The 12727-nt window shown below is 36.5% G+C and overlaps 1 pseudogene; it reads right to left on the bottom strand.

Moving 5' to 3' along the window:
* Positions 1-6503: 6503 nt before the first annotated feature.
* LOC124973242 (telomere length and silencing protein 1 homolog) lies at positions 6504-7481 on the bottom strand (annotated as a pseudogene).
* Between the last annotated feature and the right edge of the window lie 5246 nt (positions 7482-12727).

Below are 12727 nucleotides of genomic sequence, written 5' to 3'. Positions count from 1 at the left end.
TACAAATTATAATGATTATAAGAGATCCTACAGGTGGTCCAGAATGTAGCAAATGTTGAGGACATATGTCTGGCAGAATCCCAAGCAAAACTGGAGCCCAGTGTTCCAGGTAACATCACATTTGTTTCTGGACTTATTTCCCTCCCATTTTCTGTCCTTCCACATCTAATCTAATTTGAATGGTCAAATCAACCCTGTGGCATCAGAAGGATGTTTGGGATGGCTGACCTGAGATAACCTGAGGTAACTTTCAGAAACCAATAGGAAAATGCACTTGAGAGAAAGGCAGATCAGTTCCTGACTGAGTGCAGTGTGTTGTGTAGGGGAGTGTGGGGTGGGAGGGAGAGGAGGGGGATCACAGTCTTTTTACATTGCAGCATAGGCCAGACTTCTGTCTTTGGCCTACTTTTCTCCATAGCCATACCTGCACCTGATGACCATTTTCATTTTTAGCGTCTGTAGTCAGTGCTTCTTTTCCAAGAGAGCTGCTCTTCTTTGGTGCTCTAAATCCTTGAGAGTAGTGGTTGGGAATTCAAACTAAATTTTAATCAGGTTCTGCCACTTACTAGTGTGTGATTTTGTGTAAACTGGGCAATATCTTTGTGCCTTAGTTTCCTCAACTTTAAAATAGAACTACTGGTAGCATTAAATAAAATGCTTTGATGAGTGGCCCAGACTGGCACACAGGGAGCCTTCAATTTACATTAGCTATTGTTACTAAAATATTGCCAGTCTCATAGTCAGTCTGTTTGCCTCTTTCTCACTTTCACTACCTTCTTATTTCTCAAACTAAACTCAAGTTCTTCTCAATCTTGCCTCTGAAATGTCTTCAAAATTGATTCCTATGTCCACTCTCCCTTCAGTGTTTGAAGTAGTGTGATAATTTTCTCCTATCTTCCTGTTCCTTCCACTTTCTATTGAGTTCTTCCTTCACATGGATATCACTCTTAACATATTAAGTTGGAACCCTTCAAGGCCCACACCTCCTTTTCAGAATTCATCTATCACCAGGTCTCTTCCTTAATATGCTCTTCCTATCCAAATTAGACAGATCTATTAAGTTCTAAAATATGCTTTGCTCTCTATCAAAATCCTGTTCCTTCTCCCAGCTCAACTCAGGCAGCACTTCTTCCACAGAATCTATCCAGTCCCTCGATGCAAAGAACCACTCATTCCCTGTGCACTTTGCTTTCTCTCCTATTAATTCACATCTTGTATATCTCTTACAGTCCCTTCTTCAGAGTGTTGCAGATACTTGATGACTTAGATTTGTCAAACTAAAAATTTCAGCACACAGTCTCAAATGCAAATTTAAACTAACTCCACCAAATTTCAACATGTATCTGTACCTACTCAGTGCATTCAAATTTGATACAATCTATTTAAAAGGTTGGAATGGAACAGTGTCTTTGGCATCTCTCTTTATAAAATATACCTCAGTTCAAAAGCCTACTCTTCCAGAATGACAAGTGCTTTTTCTCCTTATTTGGAATTTTTTAATATCTGCTATAATGATTGTAGATGAATGAACAACTAATGTAAATGAATGATTGGAGAAACTCCTCAGCTCTGTCAGTTGTCCCACTCAGATTTCCAGCCTACCTTTGCAAAAATCACAGTAGAAAACCTATCAACATCACTTAAAATTTGTTGTAGACCAAGTTTATTTTGTTTCCTTTGCCAGTACATTAATAGCATATGTGAAAGAGGTTTGTTATTTTGAAAGGAAATTACACTCCTAAGTTTAGTGCAGACATAATAATAATCTGAATGGTGAAAATCCATCAATTTTAATGTCTAGTTTCAGAAAATCTTCCTTGTATCATGTTTTTTGTTTATCATTTTAAAAATTGCTCTGTTCAACTATCCTTTTCATTGGAAGAGTAATAATATTTTAAAAGGTGAATAATTGTTTTCCCTTAGTTTCATGATCCAACCAAAAAAGGAGGGTCCAAGGCCATATAACCATCAGCCCTTTAGACTGGATTGCATTGTTTTTTTTGGGGGGGGGGTTGCATTTTAAATTTCACCAAGAAAAAATCCAGGACTTTTTGGTAAAACTACCATTGAAACTCTCAAGCAAGTAGTCTTTAAATGTAGTAATAAGACCAGGTGCATTGAAACAGGGCTAAAATCCTAGTAACTCATGTCTGAGAGAAGAAGATCATAAGTTCAAGGCCAGTCTCAGCAACTTAACAAGACCCTGTCTCAATAGAAAAAGGGCTGAGGATGCAGCTCAGTGGTAGATCACCCCTGGGCCAATCACCCATATCACCCCTAACCACATAGTGCAAATATTTCTGCAGATTTCTAAATATAAACTAGTAACTACTGGCCTTCATTGTTTAACAAAGTATCATCAATGAACCAAGGACATTATTAGGCAATTGAATGAAATGTTTATGTCAGACCCTATCAAAGACCTAAGGACTCAGCAGTTTTTATTTTAATACAAAATCCAGGTGACTGGATCCTAATTTTTATATCCCCTGGGTACATACTTCCCAAACTCCCAGAGATCCTGATAATGTGTAGAACAACAGTGGACATGAACAATAATATTTTTGGGAATACTGGATGAGAAAATTGCATAATTTCATTCATTCCTCATACCTTTTCTAGGAGGTCACCAAGTCATATTTCAATCATGTGGCAGAAATTCCAATAAGAAGGGAATGGAGAGGCCATTCATTGTTTATAAATACTTGCTAATATTACACAGAAGCTCTGGGTCCTGCCCTCAGGAGATCACTGTAATCACAAAAGTCCTTTCTGCTCTACTTATTCCCAGATATCTGCTGTTCTAACCTTGAATTTTTCAGAGAGTGAGACCTTTTATCACCATTTTCCAATATGACCCTAAACCTCCTTGTGTACGTGATACTTCTGGCATAGAGATTGTACTTGGTATGTATAATTTTAACAAAAGATTAGGATGCCCAGGCTAAAACTTTTTTATAGTGCTAGATTTGCTCATTGCTAATTTTACTTAAAATTACTAGTTTTTGCTTGTCTGCCTAAGTTAAAATAGTTAAAAATTGATGTTTTTCTCTGTGTGACTAAAACTTGATTTCATGTGATAGGAATAAGAGTGAGGGGAAAGAAAGAAACCCAATTTCTCCTGGACATAGTCACAGCAGGATAGCCTACCCCAATTCCAGTAGCAAGCCTGAGAAGTGAAATAGCAATTAGAATCTCTTTAGCTTACCATTTTCCAGTAAGACCCTAAATCTCATTGTGTACATCATACCTCTGGCACAGAGATGGTCCTTGTCATGTATATTTTTGACAAGCTAAACAACCAAATAAAAAGGTAAACATACTTGATTTTTTTAACACTTTTCTTTTGTTGACATCTCTTTATGAATTCTTGGTATCTCTTCATTTAGATAGTCATTGATAATTATTGACATCATCTGTACTCCAGTCAACATGCTAGATGCTGTGAGACAGCTTGGGGAACAGAATACAGATCCAGTCTTGATGGCCCAGAGTCTACTGAAGTTTGCCAGATCAACAGGCAAAATACTAAGTACTAAATGGTATGGGAGCCAAAGATCTGCAACAAGTTTGAAATGAACCACATTGGAGACACAGGATGTAGAGCAGATGAAACAACTCCAGAGTTCCATAGGGGGAATTTGCACTGTGTTTAACCCTTCTTCATTCCTGTTCCTAGGGTCTGTCCTGCCTATACTCACATATCCAAACAATAATAATGAGGGTAGATGAGTAACACTATTTTGGCATCAAAGAAAAAAATTAACAGTATCTACATGATAGAAAGTGATACTACTGCAAGATTCTAACATGTAAGTGAATAATAAATAATACTCCGCTAATCCAGAGTCTAGCAAGATAAAGCAACTAAGTCTTCATTGTTTTTTAATTTATTTTTTTATCTTTATAGACTGCATTTTAATTCAATGTACAGAAATTGTGTACAAATTTTCATTTCTATGGTTGTGCACGATGCAGTTTCATACTGTTCATTTAATCATATATGTACATAGTGTAATGATGTCTGTCTCATTCTACCATCTTTCATACCACTGCCCCTCCAACCTCTCATTTCCCTCTCTATAATCTAATGTTCCTCAATTCTTCTCTCACCCCCCATTCCTATTATGTATCATCATCCACTTATCAGAGAAAAATTCAGCCTTTGGTTTTTTGGGATTGGTTTATTTCTCTTAGCATGATATTCTCCAATTCCATCAAATTTATCTTCAAATGCCAAAATGTTATTCTTTATGGCTGAATAATATTCCATTGTGTATATATTTCCAATTTTCTTTATCCATTCATCTGTTGAAGAGCATCTAGGTTAGTTCTACAATCTAGATATTGTGAATTGAGCTGCTATAAATATTGAGGTTGCTGCATTACTATAGGATGCTAATGTGAAATACTTTGGTTATAAACCAAGGTGTAGGACAGCTAGATCAAAAGGTGGATCCATTCCAAGTTTTCTGAGGAAACTCTATACTGCTTTCTAGAGGGACTGTTATGATTTGCAACTCCACCAGCTTTGTATCAGTGTACTTTTTTACCCACATTCACGCCAAAATCTATTATTGCTTGTGTTCTTGGAAATAGTAATTCTTTTGGAATAAGATAAAATCTTAGAGTTGTTTTAATTTGCATTTCTCTAATTACTAGAGATTTTGAACACTATTTTATGTATATATTAGTCACCTGCATCTCTTCTGTAAAGAGTCTGTCCAGTTCCTTGGCCCCTTTATTGATTGAGTTTTTTGTACTTTTGGGGTAAAGTTTTGTTAGTTCTTTATAAATTTTGGAGATTAGTGCTCTATCTGAAGTAGGTATGGAAAAGATTTTCTCTCACTCTGTAGGCTCTCTTTTCACATTATTGATTGTTTCCTTTGCTGAGAACAAGATTTTAGTTTGAATTTATCCCATTTATGGATTTTTGTTTTGATTTCTTGTGCTTTGGGAGTCATGTTAAGGAAGCCTGATCCTAAGCCAACATGATGAAGACTCAGGTCTACTTCTTCTATTAGGTGCAGGGTTGCTGGTCTAATTACTAAGTCTTTGACCCACTTTGAGTTGAGTTTTGAGCAGGGTGAAAGATAGAGGTGTAATTTTATTTTACTGCATATGGATTTCCAGTTTTCCCAGCACCATTTTTGAACAGGCTATTTTTTATCCATTGTATGTTATTGTCCCCTTGTATAGTATGAGGTAATGAATTTTTGTGGGATTTTCTCTGTGTGTTCTATACCATTGGTCTGCCTGTTTATTTTGGTGCCAATATCATGCCATTTTTGTTTCTATTGATCTGTACTATAGTTTAAGATCTGGTATTATGACACCTCCTGCTTCACTCTTTGTGCTCAGAATTGTTTTAGTTATTCTGGATTGTTCATGTTTCCAGATGAATTCCATGATTGCATTATCTATTTCTATGAGGAATATCATTGGGATTTTAATTGGAATTGCATTGAATCCATTTAGCCCCTTTGGTAGTATGGCCATTTTGACAATATTAATTCTGCCTATCCATGAATGTGGACTATTTTTCCATCTCTTAAGGTTTTCATTAATTCCTTTCTTTAGTGTTCTGTAGTTTTCATTGCAGCAGTCTTTCACCTATTCTGTTAGATTGACTCCCAAGTGTTTTTATTTTTGAGGCTACTGTGAAAGAAGTGGTTTTTCTAATTTCTCTTTCAGAGAATATGTCACTTATGAATAGAAATGCATTACATTAATGTGTATTGATTTTATATCCTGCTACTTTTCTGCATTCGTTTATTAGTTTCAAAAGTTTTCTGGTGGAAATTTTTGAATCCTATAAATATAGAATCATGTTATCAGCAAATAGTGATAACTTGATTTCTTCTCTTCATATTCTGTTAATTACTTTGGTCTGTCTAACTGCTCTGACTGGTGTTTTAAGAAAGATTTTGAATAGAAGTGGTGAGAGAGGGCATAATTGTCTTATTCCAGTTTTTAGAGGGAATGCTTTCAGTTTTTCTCCATTAAGAATGATGTTGTCTGTGGGCTTAGTATAGATAGTCTTTCCAATGTTGAGGTATGTTTCTACTATCCCTATATTTTCTACTGTTTTGAGCATGAAGGGGTGTTGTATTCTTAACTTTAAGTCTATTGATGTGATGAATTATGTATTAATTTCCAGATGTTGAACCAACCTTCCATCCCTGGTATAATCCCCACTTGATCATGGAGCACTATCCTTTTAATATGTTCTCGTATGCAACTTGCCAGAATTTTTTAAAGGATTTTTGCATCTACGTTCATCAGGGATACTGAGCTAATGTTTTCTTTCCTTGATGCATCTTTATCTGGTTCTGGTATCAGAGTGATACTAGTTTCATAGAATGAGTTTGTAAGGGTTCCCTTCTTTTCTTCTGCACTGTGTCTGTGCAACACTGAATGCACCAGCCAAGGAGTGACCCACCTGGGCCTTCTTCAGCGGGTGGGGTGCAGCAAGTGAGTGCTGGTCACATCCCCTCAATGTCTCAGTACTGCCTGTTCATCTTCTTGAACTTCTCATAGTGATAGTCATCAGTGGCCTTCTCATTAGCAGGAAGCTTGTGGTTAGGAGGGGGTCACTCAGGCTCTGGCTTCTCCGTCACCTACTCACAAGAGCCGGGCTTTGGGTTCTTCTTTGTTTCTCTAGATGGGGGCATCGAGATCCTCATGATAAAAATCCGTTTTGTTGCACATAAATCACAGTCCTGTTTGTGGGCATGAAGGATGTCTCGCTGTCTTTCTTCTTGTTCTGCTGCTCTGCCAACAGGCGGGCCGTGGCATTCTCCGTGGAAATAATATTTTTTTTATTTTTGCATCAGTGCCCTGGTCCACCTTGGGGATGCCATTCAGCATCTGGTTGGAAAGCATCTCCTCAGTCTTCTTTGCAGAGGAGATGTGGATGTTTTCAAGAAGTTTATACAGACATTCCTCTGCATTCTTTGGCTTGACTTTCTGTTCCTCATGTGCCACAATCCCTTTCCTCTTATTTAGATCTGCCTCAATCTACTTCACCATGTCTGCATTCTCATTTCTCTGGTTGGTTTCTGCAGAAAGTACTGTCCCCAGATGAAGGTCCTCCTCTCACTAATCTTATCTTTATCCTTTCCTTCAGTTTCTTTATGTCCACCATATCACCTGTCTTCATCTGAAAGGGATCATCCACTAGTGTGTGTGTTTTTTTTTTTTCTTTTTTTTTTTTTTTTTTTGCGGTGCTGGGGATTGAACCCAGGGTCTTGTGCTTGCAAGGCAAGCACTCTACCAACTGAGCTATCTCCCCAACCCGTGGTTTCTTCTTGTACCTTCTCTACCACAAGCAGGGCACTCTCCCCATTGGGCCTCTTTCTCAAGTTCTTCACCTCTCGGGTCTATTCCAGTTTTAGCCAAACCTCCTCAGACTCCTGCTCATCTTCCTCCAACTCAGAGTGAGCCTGGCACCAGCGGAACATTTTCCTGGTGACCCACATGGTGATGTGGCACTGGGTCTGGCCACCGAGGAGCTGCTTGTATTAGTTCTTCTTCGAAAGTCTTATAAAATTCAACTGAGAATCCATCTAGTCCTGGGCTTTTCTTTGTTGATAGACTTTTGATGGCTTCTTCTATTTTGGTGCTTGAAATTGATCTGCTTACATTGTGTATGTCTTCCTGATTCAGTTTGGGAGGATCATATGTTTCCAAAAATTTGTCAATATCTTCAATATTTTCTATTTTGGTGGACTACAGATTTCCGAAGCAACTTCTAATTATGTTATGTATTTCAATGGTTGTCCATCATGATATTTTCTTTTCTATGATGGTTTTTAGTAATTTGAGTTTTCTCTATCCTTCTCTTTGTTAGTATGGCTAAGAGTTAATATATTTTGTTTAATTTTACAAAGAATCAACTTTTTGTTTTGTCAATTTTTTGAATTGTTACTTTTGTTTCCATTTCATTGATTTAGCTGATTTAATTATTTCTCATCTTCTACTTTTGGTGTTGATCTGTTTATCTTTTCTAGGGCTTTGAGATGTAATGTTAGGTCATTTGGTTGTTAACGTTTTATTATTCGAATGGGCTCGATGCAATGAACTTTCCCTTTTTTACTGCTTTCAGTGTCTCAGAGATTTTGATATGTTGTTTTGTTGTTTTCTTTTACCTCTAAGAATTATTATATTTCTTTCCTAATGTCTTCTGTTATCATTACATCATTCAATAGCCTATTGTTTAGCCTCCAATTGTAGGAGAAGTTTTTGTTTTTTTATTTTATCATTGATTTCTAATTGCATTCCATTATGATCTGATGGAACACAAGATAGTATCTCTATTTTTTTTGTATTTACTAATGGCTACTTTATGGTATAGCTTATGCCCTATTTTGCAGAAGAATCCATGAGCTGCCTAGAAGAAAGTGTACTTGCTCCATGATGAATGAAATATTCTATACCTGCCCATTAAGTATATATCATTAATTGTATTAATTAATGCTATAGTTTCTTTGTAGTTTTTGCTCAGAGTTTCTATCCATTTGTGAGAGTGGTGTTTTAAAGTCACCCAGTATTATTAGATAGTGGTCTATTTGATTCTTCAAATTGAGAAGGGTTTGTTTGATGTACAGAAATGTATCATTGTTTGAGGCATAAATATTTAAAATTTTTAAGTCTTGCTGCTTTATTGTTCCCCTTAGCAGTACGAAATGTCCTTTATTATCCCTTCTGACATAGATTTGAAGTACACATTTTCTGAGATAAGGATGGAGACACGTGCTTTTTTACTGAGTCCCTGCTCATGGTTTGTTTTTCTGAATCCTTTCCTCTTTAGTTTGTGAATGTCTTTCTCTATGAGACAAGTGTCTTGAAGACCACATATTGTTGGGTCTTTCTTTTTAATTCAACCTGCCAGTGTCTTTTGATTAATGAGTTTAGGTCATTAACACTCAGAGTTACTCTTTTGATATGATTTGTATTTCTGGTCATTTTTGCTTAATTTTGGTTTTTAACTTGAATTGGTTTCTACTTTAATTGACTATTCCTTTAGGGTTGTTTCTCCACTTGTGGACTTGCATTATTGTTTTTCACATCCCCCTCATGAAATAATTTGCTGAGAATGATCTCTATTCCAGGCTTTCTATATGTATGTTCTTTTAGCTTTTGTTTATCATGGAAAGATTTTAATTCATCATCAAATCTGAAGGTTACTTTTGCTGGGTATAAGATTCTTGATTGGCATTCATGTTCTTTAAGAACTTGAAATATACTGTTAGAGACCCTTCTTGCTTATTGGGTCTGGGTTGAGAAATCTGTTGATATCTGTGTTGGTTTCCCCTTATATGTAATCTGATGATTTTTTTCTCACAAATCTTGAAATCTTAACTTCATGTTTTAAAATTTATTTTTATTGTAAACAAATGGGATACATGTTGTTTCTGTTTATACATGGAGTAACAGCATACCATTTGTGTATCATACATTTACATTGGGTAAAGAAGTTTGAATCATTCTGTTATTTTTTCCTTCCCTCCCACCCCTCCCACCCCTCTTTTCCCTCTATACAGTTACTCCATCCTCCATTCTTGCCCACTTCCCACTCCCCATTATGTGTCATCATCCACTTATCAGTGAGATCATTCGACCTTCTCACTTAGCATGATATTCTCCAATTTCATCCATTTGCCTGCAAATGCCATGATTTTATTATTCTTTATAGCTGAGGAATATTGCATTGCACATACATATACCACAGTTTTTTAAACACTCATCAATTGAAGGACATCTAGTTTGGTTCCACAGTCTGGCTATTGTGCATTGAGCAGCTATGAACATTGATGTGGCTGTATCTCTGTAGTATGCTGATTTTAAATCCTTTGGGTATAGGCCAAGGAGTGGGAGAGCTGGGTCCATTCCAAGTTTTCTAAGAAATCTCCACATTGCTTTCCAAAGTGGTTGCAATAACTTGCAGCCTCACCAGCAATGTATGAGTGTACCATTTTACCCACATCCTCTGCAACACATATTGTTGCATTTATTCTTGACAATCGCCATTCTAATTGGGGTGAGATGGAAACTTCGTGTAGTTTTGATTTGCATTTCTCTTATTAATAAAGATGGTGAGCATTTTTTCATATGTTTGTTGATTGCTTGTAGATCTTCTGTGAAACATCTGTTCATATCCTAGCCCATTTGTTGATTGCATTATTTGTATTCTTGGTGTAGAGTTTTATGAGTTCTTTATATATTCTGGAAATGAGTACTCTATCTAAAGTATGAGTAGCAAAGATATTCTCCCACTCTTTAGGCTCTCTGTTTACATTGCTGATAGTTTCCTTTGCTGAGAGAAAGCTATCTAGTTTGAATCTATCTCAGTTATTGATTCTTGATTTTATTTCTTGTGCTATGGGAGTCCTGTTAAGGAATTCTGATCGTAAGCCAACAAATTGAAGATTTGGAACTACTTTTTCTTCTATAAGATGCAGAGTCTCTGGTCTGATTTCAAGGTCCTTGATCCATTGTGAGTTGAGTTTTGTGCAGGGTGAGAGAAAGGGTTTAGATTCATTCTGTTGCATATGGATTTCAGGTTTTCCCAGCACCATTTGTTGAAGAGGGTATCTTTTCTCCATTGCATATTTTTGTCCCCTTTGTCTAGTATTAGAAAATTGTATTTATTTGGGTTTGTGTCCGTGTCCTCTGTTCTGTACCGTTGATTACCTGTCTATTTTGGTGCTAATAAAATGCCATTTTTGTTACTACTGCTTTATAGTATAGTTCTGGTATTGTAATACCCCCTGATTCATTCTTCCTGCTAAGGATTGCTTTAGCTCTTCTGGGTTTCTTATTCTTCCAGATGAATTTCATGATTGTTTGCTCTATTTCTGTAAGGAACATCATTGGGATTTTAATTGGAATTGCATTGAATCTGTATAGCACTTTTGGTAGTATGGCCATTTTGATAATATTAATTCTGCCTATCCAAGAACATGGGAGATCTTTCCATCTTCTAAGGTCTTCCTTCTTTCTCAATGCTTTGTAGTTTTCATTGTAGAGATCTTTTACCTCTTTGGGTAGACTGATTCCCAAGTATTTTTTTTTTTTGAGGCTATTGTAAATGGAGTTGTTTTTCTCATTTCCCTTTCAGCTGTTTCATCACTTGCATATAAAAATGATTTAGATTTATGTGTGTTGATTTTATAGCCTGCTATTTTGCTGAATTCATTGATGAGATCTAGAAGTTTCCTGGAGGTGTTTTTTAGATCGTCTAAATATATAATCATGTCATCAGCAACTAGTGACAGCTGAAGTTCCCCTTTTCCTACTTGTATTCCTTTAATTTCTTTGGTATGCCTAATTGCTCTGGCTAGAGTTTTGAGGACAATGTTGAATAGAAAAGGTGAAAGAAGACATCCCTGTCTTATTCCCATTTTGAAAGGGAATGATTTCAGTTTTTCCCATTAAGAAAGATGTTGACCATGGGCTTTGCATAAATAGCCTTTACAATGTTCAAGTATGTTCCTACTATCCCTAATTTTTCTAGTGTTTTGAGCATGAAGGGGTGTTGTATTTTGACAAACGCTTGTTCTGCATCAATTGAAATAACCATATGATTCTTATCCTTAAGTCTATTGACATGATGGATTACGTTTTTGATTTACAGATGTTAACCCATCCTTGCATTCCAGGGATGAACCCCGTTGATCATAGTGCACAATTTTATTACTGTTTTTGATACGGTTTGCCAGTATTTTGTTAAGGATCTTTGCATCTATATTCATCAAGGATATCAGTCTAAAATTTTCTTTCCTTAATGTGTCTTTTCCTGGTTTGGGTATGAGTGTGTTACTAGCTTCATAGAATGAGTTTGGGAGGGTACCCTCCTTTTCTATATCCTGGAATACTTTGAGAAGTATTGGAATGAGTTCTTCTTTAAAGGTCTTGTAGAACTCAGCTGAGAATCCACCTTGTCCTGGGCTTTTCTTGGATATTAATTTTTTTTATTTTATTTTTTTAATTGTAAACAAATGGGACACATGTTTTTTCTCTATTTGTACATGGAGCCAAGGCATACCAATAGTGTAATCATAAATTTACATAAGGTAATGTTGTTTGAATCATTCTGTCATTTTTTTCACTTCCCGCCACCCCTCCCTCCCCTCTTTTCCCTCTATACAGTCCTTTCTTCCTATATTCTTACCACCCTCCTTATCCCTAACCCTAAACCTAACCCGAACCCTACCGTTAACCCCTCCCAACCCCCATTTTATGTCCTCATACACTTATCAGCGAGATCATTCGACCTTTAGTTTTTTGAGATTGGCTTATCTCACTTAGCATATTCTCCAATTTCATCCATTTGCCTGCAAATGCCATAATTTTATCATTCTTTATGGCAGAGTAATATTTCATTGTATATATATATGCCACAGTTTCTTTATCCGTTAATCAATGAAGGACATCTAGGTTGGTTGCACACTCTGGCTATGGTGAATTGAGCAGCAATGAACATTGATGCGGCTGTATTTCTGTAGTATGCTGATTTTAAGTCCTTTGGGTATAACCAAGGAGTGGGATAGCTGGGTCAAATGGTGGTTCCATTCCAAGCTTTCTGAGGAATCTCCATAGTGCTTTTCAGAGTGGCTGCACTGATTTGCAACTCCACCAGCAATGTATGAATGTACTTTTTCCCCACATCCTCGCCAACACCTATTGTTGCTTGTGTTCTTGATAATTGCTATTCTAATTGGGG

The sequence above is a fragment of the Sciurus carolinensis genome, assembly GCF_902686445.1.
Source record: "Sciurus carolinensis chromosome 14 unlocalized genomic scaffold, mSciCar1.2 scaffold_114_arrow_ctg1, whole genome shotgun sequence".
Classification (NCBI taxonomy): Eukaryota; Metazoa; Chordata; class Mammalia; order Rodentia; family Sciuridae; genus Sciurus; species Sciurus carolinensis.
The sequence above is the reverse complement of the archived record's forward strand: the minus strand, read 5'-3'. Positions and strand labels throughout refer to the sequence as shown.